The sequence below is a fragment of the Diceros bicornis genome, chromosome 8 (assembly GCF_020826845.1).
Source record: "Diceros bicornis minor isolate mBicDic1 chromosome 8, mDicBic1.mat.cur, whole genome shotgun sequence".
NCBI lineage: Eukaryota > Metazoa > Chordata > Mammalia > Perissodactyla > Rhinocerotidae > Diceros > Diceros bicornis.
This window is the reverse complement of record NC_080747.1, coordinates 57465655-57481682: the sequence shown is the minus strand read 5'-3', so window position 1 is coordinate 57481682 and position 16028 is coordinate 57465655. Positions and strand designations below refer to the sequence as shown.

Genomic DNA, 16028 nt, shown 5'->3' with positions numbered 1-16028 from the left:
AAAATATATAAAGAACTCATACATCTCAACAACAAAAAAACTAACAACCCAGTTATACAATGGGCAGAAGACCTGAACAGACATTTTTCCAAAGAAGCTATACAGATGGCCAACAGACACATGAAAAGATGTTCAACATCATTAACTATCAGGGAAATGTAAATCAAAACTACAATGAGATATCACCTCACTATGGGTGATGGCTATAGGAAACAAGTGTTAGAGAGGATGTGGAGAGAAGGGAACTCTCATACACTGCTGGTGGAATGCAAACTGGTGCAGCCACTATGGAAAACAGTATGGAGAGTCCTCCAAAAATTAAGAACAGAACTACCATATGATCCAGTTATTCCACTGCTAGGTATTTATCCAAAGAACATGGAAACATGAATGCATAAAGATACATGCACCCCTATGTTCACTGCAGCATTATTTGCATAGCCAAGACTTGGAAGCAACCTAGGTGCCCATCAAGGGATGAATGGATAAAGAAGCTGTGGTATATATACACAATGGAATACTACTCAGCCATAAGAAATGATGAAATCCAGTCATTTGTGACAACATGGATGGACCTTGAGGGTATTATGCTAAGTGAAATAAGTCAGAGGGAGAAAGTCAAATACTGTATGATCTCACTCATAAGTAGAAGACAAAAACAACAACAAACAATCTCACAGAGATAGAGACTGGATTGGTGGTTACCAGAGGCGAAGCGAGGAGAGAGGCGGGGAAAGGGATGATTAGGCACACGTGTGTGTGTGTGTGTGTGTGTGGTGATTGACTGTAATTAGTCTTTGGGTGTTGAACATGATGTATGTAATCTATACAGAAATCGAAATACAATGATGTACACCTGAAATTTATATAATGTTATAAACCAATGTTACCACAGGGGGAAAAAAAAAGGGAAAACCAAGCAATACTGTGCCTGTATTTGCTCTTGGTAAAAATCAGCTAAAATCAAGTCACACATGCTTCCATTAGGTGGAACATATGTTCTCCAGTTTATCAGCCCCTGCCATTCCCTGTTGATTCTCACAGCAGGCCTGATTTATTTGTTTAGCTGCCTGGCCCTTCAAAGGCATTTAAATTTGTGACCCCAATCTCCTAACAAAAAAGAATAGATCCTCCCCAAAATTTTGTGATTTAGTAATCATATTGTTAGAGCCAATATTTTCAGAGTTAAGAGAAAAAAATATAAAATAAAAAATCAAGTAAAAACTCTGTAACGTTACATTGGAACTGGAAATGGCATCCAGAACTCATGAATTATTTTTCTTAATATAAAATATAGTTTTCCTAGCCCTGCCCACTAACATGCCTATAAACAATGACAACTCTGTAGAAATAAACATAAATGCCGCTCAGATTATATCTCTAAATACCATTTCCCACTGAAAGGAATTAGGGTCATGTAGCTGATTCCAAGTCTGGGGAAGGAAACATACAAGATGAGTTTGACACATTTTGTTCCAGGAAACAAGGAAACTATCAAAGACTACTAAGGTTGTGCCACAGGCAAAAGAGCCAACATGAAGGGGCTTCCACTGGTCAAAAGATAGAACACTTTGAACATCCAAAAGAAATAATGAATGGAAGGCAAAAATCTGTAAGTTCACAATACTAAAGGAAACAGGAAAACAAAAAACCAAACTCTCCAGTCATCTTTGGAGGTTGCTAGGGCACCAATTAATTATTCTGGAAATTAGTAGATAAAGAGAAAAAAATGTCAAACATTTTATTTTGGCCCTTTCTGTACTAACGTTATTTCAGATTAATGAAACAGTAGATGAGGAAGAGGTCTTCTTTACTGAAGAATCCCAGCTAATAAATTCAGAAAGCTTTCAAATTAGAATATCACCTTTCGCAACACCTAATGATATACTGGATTGGGGCAACAATTAGCAATAAATGCTAAAATCATTAGAGAAACACTGTTAGGGAATTTTATAATGCATGAATTAGGTTGATAAAACCTAAAGACACTGATTCATTTTAACATCACAAAAGACATCCTCCTGATGGAATGTGAAAGAAAATACACATTACCACCTAAGAAGCCTAACCAAAAAAGAACTGAAACTAAATCTAATCAAGCCTCTAGAGATCTAACCACAAAATTACAGGAGATACAGAGAATTGAAAAACCGTTAAATTATACCACTCAGCGAAAACCAGAATAAGGGAAATTGTACAAGGACATTTTCATTCTCTCATGAATGTACTAGTTTTCCAGAGACTAAATGACATGTGATACTGTAACAGTTCGAATGCAGAAGCAGTTATGAAAATTCAGCTTTTGTTATTAAGTCAGACATTAAAGAGATTTGCAAAATGTAAAACAATGCCACCTTTCTCACTAAATTTTTTTTCTTTTGGAAAATATTTTTCATAAAAATATCGTATATTAACATGTAATGGATTTATTACTGTGATTTTTAAATGAATTAACTGATAAATTTTTAAAGTGTTTCAAGTTAAATTTCTAATATAGTAAATATTGACAGATCTAAACTACATAAAAGTTCTTTGGTTTCTCAATAATCATAGACTATATATATAGATACTTAGTTAAATAAAGTATTATTTGCTTTTAAATAATGCTATGTCTTAATTAAGAAGTCACAGGATTAATCTATTCAATAAGAAGTAGGTTTCCTCCTAAAAACTTCACACATACAGTACCTGCTTCAAATATCTTTATTAAATATAACAATATAGTTACATATTCTGATAAGCCTAAATAATTAGTTTAGAAAATACCCAATTAAATCTCTAGAGCATTATAAAAATGGAACCCAATCAATATAATCAGTGAATTTGAAAAATATATACATTAAGGTTATTTCGAACTACAGCACTCTCTGGAGAAAATAAAATGGAGCCAACTTCTTGACAAGTGATTTAAATGGTGAATTTCTATAAATCATTTTCCCTGTGAATGAAAAAAAAAGGCAAAAGCAGGTTGGAAACGCACGGCTACAGTTACTAAAACGAACCAGAAGCTGACACGACCAGCTATAATTAGAAAAGAGGTGGAGCAAGAGCCCGAAGAAGAGGTATATACAGACTTGTGCAACAATTCTACAAGTACTAGTATGAGGATCAACTAAAGATAGAAAAAAGAAGATTTAGATCAAAATTTTAAAGTATGATTTTGTTCCATAATCAATGAACATTCATAGCTTAAACAAGTTCTCAAAAATGTTAAACAAATTCATGTTGATAAACATAAACGCACTCTTGGTATAACTCTAAACTTCTGAGCAAAGGCAACCACACATAATACTCTGTGATCATAACAGCAGATCAAATACTGGATAGAATTAATCACGATCTGACCCAACAGATAAAATTCTTATGTTTGCAAATTGTTAGCTCAATCTCCAAATGGGATTACTTCACTCCCACTCAAGCTTTTAACAAAGAATACAGCGTTCTGTAACTATAAATATTAAAATTCTTCTAAACTACTTTCTCCTACCTCTGAAAACAGTGAAATTATTTATTGCTCTTACAAAATATCACAAAAATTTACTACTAACATGTTTCACTGCTTTGTTCAGATTTCTAGCCTAGCACCTACTCTCGACAAAATACTATGTGTTTACGTAATTAAATATGCAAGGTCATCTTAGGTCCCTTGCATTATTCCTTTCACACCTAAAAACGCCCCAGATATCTATGATATCTGCAGATATCTATGCAGTGTTGGATAACCTAGAAGAAATGGATAAATTTCTAGAATCACACAACCTTCCAAAACTGAATCAAGAAGAAATAGAGGGCCGGCCCCGTGGCTTAGCGGTTAAGTGTGCGCGCTCTGCTGCTGGCGGCCCGGGTTCGGATCCCGGGTGCACACCGTCGCACCGCTTCTCCGGCCATGCTGAGGCCGCGTCCCACATACAGCAGCTAGAAGGATGTGTAGCTATGACATACAACTATCTACTGGGGCTTTAGGGGGGAAAAAAAAAAAAAAATAAATAAATAAATAAATAAATAAATAAATAAATAAAAGAAGAAATAGAGAATCTGAATAGACCAATCACAAGAGATTGAAATAGTAATCTAAAACCTCTCAAAAAACAAAAGTCCAGGACCAGATGGCTTCCCTGGTGAACTCTACCAAATTTAAAAATGTAATACCTATCATTCTCAAACTATTCCAAAAAATTGAAAAGGACAGAATGCTTCCTAACTCATTTTACAAGGCCAACATTACCCTGATACCAAAACCAGACAAGGACAACACAAAAAAGGAAAATTAAAGGCCAATATCACTGGTGAACATAGATGTAAAAATTCTCAACAAAATATTAGCAAATCAAATACAACAATATATTAAAAGGATCATACACTATGATCAAGAGGGATTTATTCCAGGGATGCAGAGGGGGTTCAACATCCACAAATCAATGTGATACATCACATTAACAAAAAGAATAATAAAAATCACATGATCATCTCAATAGACGCAGAGAAAGCATTTGACAAGATGCAACATCCATTATGATAAAAATTCTCAATAAAATGGGTAAAGAAGGAAAGTATCTCAACATAATAAAGGCCATATATGGAAAACCCACAGCCAACATCATACTCAACAGTGAAAAACTGAAAGCTATTCCTCTGAGAACAGGAACAAGACAAGGATGCTCACTCTCACCACTCATTCAACATAGTACTGGAAGTTCTAGCCAGAGCAATTAGGCAAGAAAAAGAAATAAAAGAGATCCAAATTGGAAAGGAAGAAGTGAAACTGTCACTATTTGCGGATAACATGATTCTATGTATATAAAACCGTAAAGAAAACACCAAAAAACTATGAGAAATAATCAACAAATACAATAAAATAACAGGATACAAAAATCAGTTGCATTCCTATACACTAATAACAAACTAGCAGAAAGAGAAATCAAGAACACAATCCCACTTACAACCCCAATAAGAAGAATAAAACACTCAGGAATAAATTTAACCAAGGAGGTAAAAGACCTATATACAGAAAACTATAAGACATTAATGAAAGAAATCGAAGATGCAAAGAAACGGAAAGACATCCCATGCTCATGGATTGGAAGAATAAACATAGTTAAAATGTCCATATTACCTAAAGCAATCTACAGATTCAATACAATCCCAATCAGAATCCCAATGACATTCTTCACAGAAATAGAACAAAGAATCCTAAAATTTATATGGAACAAAGGCCCCAAATAGTCAAAGCAATCCTGAGAAAGAAGAACAAAGTTGGAGGCATCATACTCCCTGAATTCAAAATATACTACAAAGCTATAGTAATCAAAACAGCATGGTACTGGCAGAAAAACAGACATGAAGATCAATGGAACAGAACTGAGAGCCCAGAAATAAACCTACACATCTATGGACAGCTAATCTTTGACAAAAGAGCCAAGAACATACAATGCAGAAAGGAAAGTCTCTTCAATAAATGATGTTTGGAAAACTGGACAGCCACATGCAAAAGAATGAAAGTAGAACATTATCTTACACCATACACAAAAATTAACTCAAAACAGATTAAAGACTTGAACGTAAGACCTGAAACACTAAAATTCCTAGAAGAAAATATAAGTAGTACACTCTTTGACATTGGTTTAGCAGTATCTTTTTGAATAGCATGTCTACTCAGGCAAGGGAAACAAAAGAAAAAAGAAACAAATGGGATTACATCAGACTAAAAAGCTTCTGCATGGCAAAGGAAACCATCAAGAAAACGAAAAGACAACCCATCAACTGGGAGAAAATATTTGCAAATCATATATCCAACAAGAAATTAATTTCCAAAATATATAAAGAAGTCATACAACTCAACAACAAAAAAATGAACAACCTGATCAAAAAATAGGCAGAGGATACGAACAGACATTTTTCCAAAGAAGATATACAGATGGCCAATGGGCACATGAAAAGATGTTCAACATCACTAATTATTAGAGAAATGCAAATCAAAACTACAATATCACCTCACACCCGTTGGAATGGCTATAATTAACAAGACAAGAAATAACAAGTATTGGAGAGGATGTGGAGAAAAGGGAACTTTTACACACTGCTGGCGGGAATGCAAAATGGTGCAGCCACTATGGAAAACAGCAGAGGTTTCTCAAAAAATCAAAAGTAGAAATACCATATGATCTAGCTATTCCACTACAGGGTATTTATCCAAAGAACATGAAATCAATAATTCAAAAAGATATATGCACCCCTATGTTCACTGCAGCATTATTCACAATAGCCAAGACGTGGACGCAACCCAAGTGCTCATCGACAGATGAATGGATAAAGAAGATGTGGTAACACATACAAGGGAATACTAATCAGCCATTAAAAAAGACAAAATTGTGCCATTTGCAACAACATGGTTAGACCTTGAGGGTATTATGCTGAGCAAAATAAGCCAGAGAAAGACAAATACTGTATGATTTCACTCATATGTGGAAAATAAACAAACAAACACATGGATAATGAGAACATATTAGAGGTTACCAGAGGGGACGGGGGTGGGGGGGAGGGGGAAAAGGGGAAAGGGACACATATAGTTATGGTGACGGATAAAAACTAGACTACTGATGGTGAACATGATGTAGTCTACACAGAAACTGAAATAACATACATCTGAAATTTACACAATGTTATAAGCCAATATGACCTCAATAAAACAATTTTTTTAAAAATGGAAAAAAAAAAAAACCCAAAAGATTTACCTATAGTCACAAATAAAAGGAAGAAATAGGGAGCTGTCTTGATAGGTCCCAATGGTGGGGAAGGGATGCTTACTAGCCTTTTCTATAATGTCAAGCTATATAAAGGTTCCCAAAAAAGTTGTATAAAGTCTTTAATCTTGTATACTAACTTTCAAGGAATAAAATACAAGAGCTTAATTCCTATTCTCAATCCTAGTCCAAATAAACACCCATGAATGTTTCCTAGAAGTTCATGCTAAAAATACGTGGTTTTCCTCTGCAGGAGAAAAAAAAGTCAGAAGTGTAAATATTACAGCTGACCTCAGAGTTTCAGTTAAGAACTAAAAACCATGCAAACACTTGGCACTTTGAAATAGAATTTAAATTACATACCATAAACCACATAATTAAGTGAATGTTCTTCCTAAAATTGAAAAAAAAAGGACATAAAATGGCAAGACGATAATAGTCACCAATAGGGCTGTTTAGAAAACACTCTGAGCAGATGATGAGCTGACTGAAGAGTGTAGTTAGTTGCTTTCCCAAACTGTATAAAGAATAAATTTATTTTATTAGAGTTTCATTAAAGAGCTTTTGTTGGGGCCACCCCCAGCGGCCTATTGGTTAAGTTTGGCAAGCTCCCCTTCGGTGGCCCAGGTTTGGTTCCTGGGCGCAGACCTACACCACTAGTCAGTGGCCATGCCGTGGCGGCGAGCCACATACAAAAAATAGAGGAAGATCGGCAACAGATATTAGCTCAGGGTGAATCTTCATTAGAAATAAATAAATAGGGCTTTTGTTAATTTAATTATAAACTGACTTTCCAACAGATAGGCAGGCAGGCAAGACAGGAAAGGAAGGGGGGAGGGGGAAAGGGAGGGGGAGGGGGGACGGAAGGATGGAAGGAAGGAAGGAAGGAAGGAAGGAAGGAAGGAAGGGGGCTTTGTTAATTTAATTATAAACTGACTTTCCCCTTATTCAGCATCCTCCAGGGGGAAAATGTTTCATACAATTTTTCCAGCTAAATAAAGTTTATCAATTCAACCAAAACCTTTTTACGTAGTTATTTGTATAGGGAGAAGACACTAGTGTGTATTTTATTTTCTTATCCTAGTAAGCACAGCATTTTGAAAATTACTCTTAGTAATATAGACCACTTTGTGAACCCTCACTGCTGGATGTATGAAAGAAGTTAGCAATAGAGCATAAGACTCCATTCTACACATAAAGATGTCAGGCACAAATTGTTCTAGTTGCTATCTGATCTTATATTAAATGAGTCCAAATTGGTATTACTTTTTAGTTCTTGTTTGATTTTCAGTTTTTCTATTTCCTCCTTTGATGTCAGGTTGTCAACATGGCTGCCTCTTTCTTTACAGACCTTCCCTTGACAGCCTCTTCTAATCAGAAACCAAGTTTATTAGATTGCGTCAAAAGTGTAAGTAAAGGGCCAGCCCGGTGGCTTAGCGGTTAAGTGCGCTCGCTCTGCTGCCAGCAGCCCGGGTTCGGATCCCGGGCACGCACCAATGCACCGTTTCTCCGGCCATGCTGAGGCCGCGTCCCACATACAGCAACTAGAAGGATATGCAACTATGACATACAACTATCTACTGGGGCTTTGGGGGGGGGGGAAGTGTAAGTAAATACCCACATTAATCTTAATGTATAATTTTGTGACCTCCATTTTGACCACTCAAATGATTTGCTTCCTTCCTTGATCTCAGCTGTGTGTTGCTTATCTGGTACTTTCAGCCATCACAAACATTCTTGCTTCAAAAGAAAAGGTAGTTAAATTTGTGTTTTGAAAGCATATTTTCATGTATTGTCATTCAAGTAAAGTTTGGTAGGCCTAAAATAATTCTGTAAACTTTTGAACAATCAACAAGCATTTTCTCTTAACAAAACTTCCTCCACCTTTCCTGGATGTCAGCTACTCCTTCAAAGAGTGTCTATGAGTAGACCAAAAAACATAAGCACATACCTACAGTGAAAAAAAAACTTCAATAAAACCAAAACCAGGTCACATTAAATTTCTTTCAGTATTGACACCAGATTTTAGGCACATTGCCTCATTTCTTCAGAAAGGAAATGGGGGATTGTGGTTATTTATTTTAAAGCAATTGAACTTCAAAATAACTTGAGGAAAAAAAGTGATATAGTGATGAAAAACCTGCAAAGTGATAAAGCAATATAGAACCTCTCTCTTTTCCCCCTTGTGTACGTTAAATTAACTGGAAAGTTAACATAAGATCAACTTCTCAAGAGTTACAGTTGATTTCATGGTAAGTGGTAGCATTCATCTGATGGCTAAGTACATTCCCAGCTTCATCCTAACATATCATTTAAAGAAGTTTTTCACTTCATTAAAGGAATTAGATGTATTTAATACTAAAGAAAAGAGGCAGGTTGGTAGTGGGATCCATGTATATGGAATTCCATATAATTCTCTGTAGTATAGTTGTTAATTCAAAAAACAAATTTAAGTCTTGGATTAGTCTGCTCTATCTCTGGCTACATTATCCCTGGCTTAAAAAGCATGTTTTTTAAAAATGAATATGCCTAGGAATCTAAGCACAAAGGGCATATTTAAGTTTTTCTAAAAATTTATTTTCTATGTCTTAGCAGTAGAACACAGAGAATGTTGAAGAGCTAATAAGGTCATTACTCAAAATATCCCTTCATTAGGAAAATATACTTCAATTTTAATAATTATAATAGTAGCTACCATTTATTGTCTATTTTATGCCAGTGACTATATGAAAAGCTTTACATACATTATCTCAACCCTGTGAAATAGTCATTACTGACACTATTTTACAGATAAAAAGAAGTGGGACTCAAAGAGGTTGAGTAACTTGTTAATATCAATATACGCGGTAAGCAGAAGAGCTAGGATTCAAACCTAGGACTGATTCTAAAGCCATATTCTTTCCAAAATGTTGCACTGCTATTAAATACTGAAGTTATAACTATAAAGTAAACAATACTTACATTTGATTTATTGAAGGGAGATATTCAGATACTATGTGGATAATAAGTTGGTGCTGGTGCTCTGTATTTTAATTATTTTATCTTAGACATGGATAACTTTACATAACTATACAACAGAGAATTCACTAATGACATAAATGCAAATTCACTAGTGAAAATAGATCTGAGTTACTTTTTAAAATAAAACTAGCCATGAAAAACATTTTCTTGTCTTTATCATGTCTGGGCTTACTATTTCAGGTTGTCTTTGCTGCACAAATACCTATCACCAACACAACCATTAACTTGAAAATAAACTTCAACAAATTCCACATAAATTAATTAAACACGGCACTTTTAAGTTACATTAAAAAATAAATTTAAGGGCCAGCCTGGTGGCACAAGCGGTTAAGTGCATGTGCTCCGCTGCGGCGGCCCGGGGCTCGCCGGTTCGGACCCCGGGCACACACCGACACACCGCTTGTTAAGCCACGCTGTGGCAGAGTCCCCTATAAGGTAGAGGAAGATGGGCACAGATGTGAGCCCAGGGCCAGTCTTCCTCAGCAAAAAAGAGGAGGATTGGCATCGGATGTTAGCTCAGGGCTGGTCTTTCTCACAAAAAACAAAAATAAAAAATAAATAAATAAATTTAAGGTACTTCTATTTAGAAATGTGTGTGTGGCACACATTGCTACGTGTTCCCTAAAACCAGGCTGTTCCTCCTGGACACACAGCTAAGCTTTATTTCCCAGCCTTCCTGGTAGTTAACTGTAGCCACATGACTCAGTTCTAGCCACTGGAAGTAGGGCAGAAGCAATATATACCATTTCCATGCTTGACCTATAACACCTCTTAAATGTGATTAATTCTTTCTTTATCCATCAGCTGGAAGCAAAGGACACCAAGTTAGAGGACCGGTTCTCAACTTCAGATCCAGGGCAGGCGTATCAAAGTTTGGTCCCCATAACAGCAGCATCAACATCACTTAGGAACTTGTGAGAAATGCAAGTTTTCAGCAGCCCGCTCCCCCACCCAGATCTATTAAATCAGAAACTGCAGGTAGGGCCCAAATCTATGTTTTAACAAGTCCTCCAGGTGACTCTGAACATTCTGAAGCACTGTCCTAGAGGTTGGATGAGCCACAAGTTAGAAGGGGCCTGGGTCCCTAAGTCACAGCATGGTATGCCATCCACCAAATATCATATTGCACTGTTCTCTGAGAAATAAAATTTTATTATTTGGAACCACAGAGATTTTAGAGTTTATTATAGCAGCAAGTGCTACTTTAAATCTACCTGATACACTTAATAAAATCTATCACAAGTGACCTTGGTTCATTTGAAAAACACATGATCAATTTGCAATGCGCTGTGAAAAATACTGAGATAATAAAATAGGTTACGTAGGTAAAATTAAATGGGCTTGATGTATAGTGAGCAGAAATCTGAAAATTTTTCTTAAGAACCTTGAGGACAATATGCTAGATGAAATAAGCCAGTCACAAAAGGACAAATACTGTATGATTCCACTTATATGAGGTATCTAAAGTAGTCAGATTCATAGATATAGAAAGTAGAATGGTGGTTACCAGGGGCTGGGAGAAGGAGGCAAGGGAGAGTTGTTTAATGAACATAGGGTTTCAGTTCCACAAGATGAAAAGGTTCTAGAGATCTGTTTCACAACAATGTAAATACACTTAACACTACTGAACTGTACACTTAAAAATGCTTAAGATGGTAAAACTTATGATATGTGTTCTTTACCACACACAAAAAATTAATCACACAAAAAAAGACCACACATCTCCTTTTATTTGAATTCCCCAATAAATGTAATCTCTCTTGCCCAAAGCAATTCCCAAGTCTACTACTACATGAAAATACTGATTCATCACCTAATTATAAAAATAATAATCAGTTAGTTGTTCTAAAAATACAAACCCTTAAATTAAAACTAAATCAAGGGGCAAGCTCGGTGGTGTAGTGGTTGAGTTTGCACGCTCTGCTTCAGCGGCCCGGAGCTCGTGGGTTCAGATCCCAGGCGCAGACCTACACACCGCTCATCAAGGCATGCTGTGGTAGCATCCCACATATAAAACGGAGGAAGGTTGGCATGAATGTTAGCTCAGCAACAATCTTCCTCAAGCAAAATGAGGAAGATTGGCAATAGCTGTTAGCTCATGGCCAATCTTACACACCAAAAAAAAAAAGAAGGACATCAAAAAATATGCTGTGTGTTGGGCCAGCCCCGGCGACCTAGTGGCTAAGTTCGGCACACTTCGCTTTGGCAGCCTGGGTTCAGTTCCTGGGCACGGACCTATACCACTCGTCAGTGGCCATGCTGTGGCGGCAGCCCACATTCAAAACAGAGGAAGACTGGCCACAGATGTTAGCTCAGGGTGACACTTCCTCAGCAAAAAAAAAATGTTGTTTCACAGACGAGTGTATTTTATCCCTTCTTTCTCAGTTACTAATTTTTCAGTGGCTTCTTAGGGGTAAGAAGTGTTAGATACAAGTAAAATAGTACTTCACAATCAATAACAAAGATCCCCTAAAAGAATTCAGCTTAATGAGAAAAACAGGACAGAGTAGAGATATCTCCCCAACAGTCTGTGTATCTCAAAAATAAGCTAAAAGGAAGCAATCAAATCCAAGTTTTGGGCCTAAATAAAGATAAATCACCAGAAAAAGCAATAATTTGAAATAAACTTTCAATATAAAAATTGATAATCATCTCAGTGGTATGTTTTAAAGATAATCTTACCATGGGGAGGGAAGGGACAGGAGAGTATATAATCTTCTCAGGTACTTTGACTCATTCTTTTGCTAAAATTGGTGGCAGTTTATCAAGAGTAGAGCAACATTTCAGCCACTAGGTGGCAGGTAAAAAGAAAATAAAACAGCTAAAAAACAAAACAAGCTAAGCATGCAGGTGCAAACTGAGTTTCTGACTAGGGGAAAAGATCAAAGGTACCAAGAGCCCAACTCTTCCAATTCTACAGCAACTGTCAAGAAGTGTGATTAAATGGAGAACATCCACAGTAGGACTAGCCTTGCCAGGGTTGGGTCTAAAGACAGTCTACTTCTCAATATTGACAGCATTCTACGAAAGCTGAGATTTGGACAGTGGATGATTCACACTATAACCCCAAGGAATAGATCTGGGGAAGAAAGGCTTTAGGATGAAGGAAGAAAATCCCATGAGTTTAGTGGAGGTCCAGGAAGAAAAAAAAACCCAAAAGATGCAGGGAACCCACCTACCTACCACCACCCTCACACTCCACACCTTATCCCCAAAATATATCACCACACTGTTTGAAACTCCATCTAGAAGCACAGGGGACTAACAACATAGTAGCCCTCAATACACACTCAAAAATAAAGCTACCCTCCCAGAATATGCACCAAAATCCAATGAAGGTAACCAAATCATAAAATCATGGAGACACGACTTGCTTACAGTCAACTGTCTAATGAAAGTATACATTAATAATAATAGTAGGATCATGTGCATGGTAGTTTTAAAGAAAAGTCAGTTGAGAATTTTGACTCTAGTATATGAGAAGAAAATGTCCCAGGCCATAAACATGAGTATCAGACCCATGAAGCCAATAAAGTCTTAAAATGAAGACAGATACATCACATGTCACAGTCTGATGACATCAGTCATTAAGATAACTAATTCCCTTGGGCTCTGATTCTAAGCTTAATAGACAACATCATTATAAATCGTCTTACCATGTATATTAATGCAATGTTTTTGACCTCTCCTCTCCAACATAACTAAAAGGTTCAATATACTCCCAACACTAACAACAATTCACGACGGCAGTCATTTTTAACCAGGAGGCATCCTACATATTTAAATTCCCAAGGGAATGTTTGTTATTGTAAAAAGTATCCCAAATCCTTGAGATTCTTATGAGTTCCTTCCACTGGGTGAGAATTATGGCCCTACATAGAGAATGGATTGACCAAGTACAGTGAATATGATAATTACATTTCTCTCTGCAAATTAAAATTTTCGGCATTTTGGTTTCTGTGCCGTTGGTTAATGTGAGGCACAGTGAGAGGCAGAGACATTTAACGTGCCAACAGACCAGTCATACATATTTAATATGAATCAGAAGCTCATGGGCCGGCCCCATGGCATAGCGGTTAAGCGCACGCGCTGCGCTGCTGGCGGCCCGGATTCGGATCCCGGCCGCGCACCGACGCACCGCTTCTCCGGCCATGCTGAGGCCGCGTCCCACATACAGCAACTAGAAGGATGTGCAGCTATGACATACAACTATCTACTGGGGCTTTGGGGGGAAAAAATAAATAAATAAAATCTTTAAAAAAAAAAAATTAAAAAAGAAAGAAGCTCATGACACTAAAACTAGAATGGACCTTAGATAGAGGTCACCAAATCCAATCTAGTCTAACACTACTCCCATGAAAGAATGCTTTCTGTATTTCCAACACTGGTTTAATTTGGCTACTTTCTACCTAACACTTGAGAATAACTGCACTGATGGCTGATCCCAGAAATGATGGAGAAAAGAGGTATTTTTAGAACACAGGTCTCTCATTTCTAAAGGTAAGCAAACTCGAGTAGGGCCCTTTAGTGAAAGAGGCCACAGGACATACTTTGGGAGGTAAAAATGCAGGGTAAAGGAAGATGGAAGACCCAAAGGAAAATGGGCAAAAGGACCTGAATAGCGACTTCACAAAAGAAATCCAAATGGCAAATAAATAAAATTAAGAAGCCCAATCTTATTAGCAATCAGGGAAATACAAATTAAAAACATAAAAGATACTCAACAGAATGACAAAAATTAGGAAGCTGGACAACACTAAATATTGGCAAACATATGGACTAACGACAGCTTGAGTACACTTTGGGGAACGTAAACTGGTAAAACCACTTTGGAAAACAGGCATTATACACATAACCCACCACTGAGTAATTTACTTCTTATTCCTAGAGAAACTCTTGCATGTGTGCACCAGGATTCATATTCATAACAGGGCTGTTTTTACAGCAACTAAACTAGATACCACTCAAAAACTGATGAAAGGTAAAGAATGGACAAATAGTGATATATGAATATAATTGAATACTATATGGCAATGAAAATGAATAAGCAAAAGCTGCATGCAACAATTGGGACAAATTTCATAAACTTATTAAGCTAAAGAAGCAAGAGGAAAAAGAATGCAGTTTATTTCATTTATATAACATTCAAAAATAGACAAAACTAAATCATATTTCTTAGAGATATATTCAAGTATGGTCAAATTATTTTTAGCAAGCAGGAAAATTATTACCGCAAGAGTTATTTTATGTGAGTGATTACCCCTAGCAGAGTAATTACCCTAGGGAAGGAGATATTGTGACCTGAGAAGGACAAACAGGGATTTCATTTCTGGAACGATAGTAACGTTCTATTTCTTGACCTGGATGATGGTTACAAAGATGCTAGCCTTCAAACTGTTCTTCAAACTGTACACAGGTTTCATATACTTTTCTACAGTTATATCAGATGTCAATAAAAAATGTTGGAAGAAAGAAGCAAATAAACAAATTTACTCACTTTTAAAATTCTACTTAAGGCTAACCCTGCCTTTCCCCAAACACCAGACTGAAATATCAGTTTCTTAAGAAAATGGAGTCCATATGGAAAGGAAGACCCTTCAAGATGCAGTCCTGGATTATTCTAAGGACTGGGTTTACTGAGCTGGGCCCCAGATCTAAAGTTAACTATGCTTGGCAAAAAGGTATGTGAGAAAATATTTTTGGTTATTCAAAACTATATATCCTCAAAGTCTACAGAGTCTCTTACGAGTGATTCTTCCTTGTATATATGATTTACATTTTTAATACTCAATTATCATTCCCAGATTCCTTATATCAACAGCTATACTTGAAAAAAATAGACATTTTCTTTTAATCCTCTGTCCTCCTTAGCTCTAACAAAGTAAGTCTCTAGCACACATTTCCATTTTGAAGACTTCTACTATGCTGCTTTCTATTTCAATTCTCATTTCATCAGAAACGTAAATCTTAGCAATCAGAACTCTCTCCTACATATACACACAATAAAAAATTTTGCTACAAAAAATGAAATTTAACTGTTATTCCCTCTTTCTCATTTGCAAGGCACGATGGAAAGTGCTGGGAAATTGAAACTTGCATTCAGGGTGAAAGTCTGTCAAGACTGAAAATACAAAAAAATGAGAGCTAAATGGTTCTCTCCAAGACAAAAGGCTTAAAGGTAAACTAATAAAAGTCAGTTATTGGGTAAAAAGTCAGTGTATTGTTTTTGTTTTTCTTGTTTGCTTGTTTTTTAACAAAATGTAAAAA

At 36.4% G+C, this 16028-nt stretch overlaps 1 protein-coding gene across 2 annotated transcripts in view; it reads right to left on the bottom strand.

Annotated features, from left to right (window-relative positions):
• Positions 1–16028, bottom strand: part of DCK (deoxycytidine kinase) — a 34063-nt gene that overhangs the window by 12407 nt on the left and 5628 nt on the right. The window lies entirely within an intron of this gene.